Consider the following 3,999-nt stretch of genomic DNA (forward strand, 5'->3'; position numbering starts at 1 on the left):
TAATAGTTTAATTTTAGGATTGCATTTTTCGTTTTAATTTAAGGATATTTTTTGTTTTTTTAATTTAAGTGTATTTGATCGGAACACCTGTGTCCTCTATGTCTTAATAGTCCCAATAAGGTTATAAGTAACATACATGATTGTATAAAAAAAGATTAAGCATGTGCTATTTACACTTCAGTTACACATGGTAATTTAGAGATCAATAATTTGTATATCAAAAATTCAAAATGATAGCAAACGATATCTGAAATGATTGATGCTATTTTACCTTTTTAGAATATTTGATGGCTTAAGCTAGAAATTTAGAACATAAACAAGGAAATTGAGCTTTATAACTTGCATAAAAATCTTCTAATATGGATTTATTATATGTAGCTAAATCCTTACTTACAAATGTTGTGTGTGCACTGTGTCATATGGACGCCCTGGTGTGCATAACCTTGATTTGCATATTATTTACTGATCTTGTTTTGTATATTGAATTTAGACTTAATCAATCTCATGGCTGATGTTTTTGAGCAAGATGATTTTAATAAAATGAATGCCAGAAACATTTTTATGGTTTTTGCACCAAACATGACTCAGGTATTTTAGCTCGATTTCAGGTATTAGAATTTAATTAAAAATTTGGTGGTTCTGATTTATTAAGATTTGAGTTACAGCAAAATCATTTATTCTGATGCGTGATATGGAGTGGTTTTTTTCTGTCCTCGTGATTACAAATACCCAAACGGTTCAAGAACTAATCGAGCTAGAAGAACAGGGTATTGGAAGGCCACTGGAAAATACATGAAAATAGTATGTCAATCATCTGTAATTGGATGTCCAAAAACACTAGTTTTTTTATCGAGGAAGAGCTCCAGTAGGTAATAGAACAGAATGTGTGATGTACGAGTATCGTCTTTCAGATGATGTTCCTCAAGATTCCCCAAGCTCTTAGGTATATTCAATTAACTCGTTACTCGCATCTTTTTCGATGTAATTGTGGTAATTGAAAAGTACGTACTTTAAAGATCTCTTTTCTTACAAATATTCTATAAATTTTCAGGTACCTTTTGCTCTCTACCGAATAATAAAAAAGAATGAGCAAGGAACAAAGATGGGTGATGTTTCAGGGACCTTATCTTTCATATCCTTTACTAGATGTGTTCATTTTATAGAGGCATGCTCTGTGGTTAATTGAAGTCTTTGTCTACATTCTTTTTTTTAAGGGATTGAATGAGAACACACATTTTCTCTTTTTCGCCTGGTAAAAAAGGAGCTGTTGTCACTCTGGAGTGTGGATTGCTCAAGGTTGGTATATGGGGAAGATACATGAGCACAAATGCTAATTAAACCAGGGAAAGACCCATGATCAATCCATGAGGGGGCTTCTGGGCTAGTGCTTGGGAAGAGCTAAGGATTCTTGCTCCCTAACTTTATTTTGAGTTCATGTTCCAGTATATTAAGAAGTATTTTTTTTTTGAGTTTTTGTGGTGGGGGTGGAAACCACCTCCGGGGCATGGAATAAAAGGGATAGATAAAATGATTTATGGAGGTAAAACCAATTTGTGTTTTTTCTTTTAATTTTGTGTGTGCGCACCCTAATTAATTGTTTCAATCGAATATTTTTTTATGACGAGTAAATTTTGATAAACAGACACAAGATTAGCTGATTATTTAAGGGTTGATGTTGTTGAAAGCCTTGTTATGATTCTTAAAGAGAGTGACAATGTTTTTATCCAGGTGCGTGGTCTTGATTTTGTTGATTATGTACATTACAAGTGCTATTCCAAATTTATTAGCTTAGTTTGTGAGAACAAATTTGATCACAGATGTCAGCTGCTTACATTCTCTCATGGGCAAAAATTGACACCTGTGACACTATAATAAGAGAAAAGGCAATTCCAGTCCTCGTGGATCTGTCTAATGAATCTTTTATTATTGTTACTTCGGTAATCTTCGCTTGCTCGTAACTAGAGTTAGTTTCCTATATTAGTCAATTCAATTGCATGTATTTAGACATTTTATATAATCTGTAGGTTGTTATCACATTGACACGTTTTGCTTGTCATTTCACCGATTATGTACGTGTAATCATTGGAAATGGTGCTTTAGAAGCTGTGCATGAAGTTGTTTTATGAAGGATCAGGCATACTAATTTGACGGATAGCTTGGCCAAGTTCATGGCAGTGGTTTGCCGAGCAAAAGTTTTTCCAGAAAAGGTTAGTTTCACTTTCCATTTCTGTTTACCCCATATAACCATTTATAACAATTGAATGCATTTTTGTCTACTTATTTGTTGCCAGGATTATCTTTGTCTTCACATTATAGGGAGGATAATTTATATGGGTACTCTCCATATAGAGAGAGCATGTTATGCACTTCAATATCTTTCTTACAAACGATATATTGGAATTCAAGAAGGGACCATAAATAAGCTAACTCAGTTCTATTGGTAAGCAAATTTGATGTAATTCCTTTTATGCCTATATTTTCATTACAATTTTTTGGTTAGTATCAGTGATGTTTTTTTGGTGTTATAGTGAGGAGGATTACAAGAAGAATTACAAGAGAAAGCTTCACGTGTATAAAAAGGGAAACGCCCGGATGGTGGGGTCTAGGAGAAAGTGAAGCAAATTTAAGCATTAGCTTGTAGTAGTACTTTTAAAAATTTATAATCTTGGGATGTTGTTAAGTTAAAAATGTGAAGTAGTTTATAGTTAGTTTGGACATTTAATTTGGTTGTATATTTGGATTTTTAATGTTTGGGTTGGATGCATTATTTTATAATTATGAAATTGTATAATTGGGATTCTTAAGTTTACATATTAAGCATTTCAATTTGTTTGTGCTAAAGTGTTACAATAGCCTCCTAAATTGTTACCATATTATGTTTAAAATGTTTTATTAGGCTAGCTATAATGTTACAACAGCTTTTCAAAGTGTTATATTAGGTTCTATGGGCCCACTTGCCACGTCATCAAGACAACTTAGCACTGTGGGCCCTACACTTGCCATGTCATCTAGTGGGTCCCACTGTGGGGCCCACTTTTTAAAAATATTTTAAAACTCTAAGGTAACATAAAAAACAAGTTACAACTGATCTCTCTTTCTGTTGCATTAGCAATGTAATGCAACATATAAACAAGATAAAATACGATGTTGCCTTAGGCACCAAAGATGTTACCTTAGACCCCTAAGGCAACATGGAAAAAGCTATCTTTAATAAAATGTTACCTTAGCTTAAAAGTGGGGCAAGAGTAACATATTTACCCCCTACTGCGACGTTTTTTTGGTGTTACAGTAGGCATTTTATGGTGTAGTGTAAGGTGACATCAATAGGGGATAACTATGAACTTAATGACATAGTTGTAGATGAGATCTATGGAGTACTGAAAACTCATGAACTAGAGATGGAGCAAAGAAGCAAGAGGAAAAGATCTAAATCTAGACCAGTAGCACTTAAAGTTGAAGAGAAGCAAAAGGAGAAAGTTAGGAGGAAAAGCTACTCCAACGGAAAATCTATGATTGCAAAGTCAGATACTGAATCATCAAACTCTGATGATGACTCAAATATTGATATTGAATCAGATACTGATAGTGATCATAACAACAATAAAGACATGGATCAAATGGATGCACTATTGGTTAAAGGCTTCAAGAAGATGGTCTACAAGAACTTTAAGAAAGGGAGAAGATTTTCCAAAAAAGGGTCCAATTCCTCAAACTCTGATAAGAGGAACAACAAAAGAAATACTGATTGGAAGGAATCAAGATCTGGAAAACTTGACAAGTCAAAAGAGAGATGTTACAACTGTGATGGAATTGGACACTTTGCAGCTGACTGCAGAAAACCTAGAGCTGAGAAGAACCAAGCCTTGATCTCAAAGAAGAAAAACTGGGATGATTCATTAGAATCAGATGATGGAGTCAATTATGCTCTCACAGAAAATGTTGATGCTGATGATGATAATGCTGAATTAAAGGTACCTTAGACTGCCCTTGTTTTTGATA

The 3,999-nt window shown here is 33.8% G+C and overlaps 1 long non-coding RNA gene across 1 annotated transcript; it reads left to right on the forward strand.

Annotated features, from left to right (window-relative positions):
- The first annotated feature begins 1,814 nt into the window (after positions 1-1,814).
- Positions 1,815-2,439, forward strand: LOC141687176 (uncharacterized). The gene is made up of 3 exons (XR_012560949.1): positions 1,815-1,937; positions 2,025-2,207; positions 2,292-2,439. It is a non-coding gene; the product is annotated as an uncharacterized LOC141687176 (long non-coding RNA).
- Positions 2,440-3,999: the final 1,560 nt, after the last annotated feature.

The sequence above is a fragment of the Apium graveolens genome, chromosome 9 (assembly GCF_009905375.1).
Source record: "Apium graveolens cultivar Ventura chromosome 9, ASM990537v1, whole genome shotgun sequence".
In the NCBI taxonomy this organism is placed as follows: domain Eukaryota; kingdom Viridiplantae; phylum Streptophyta; class Magnoliopsida; order Apiales; family Apiaceae; genus Apium; species Apium graveolens.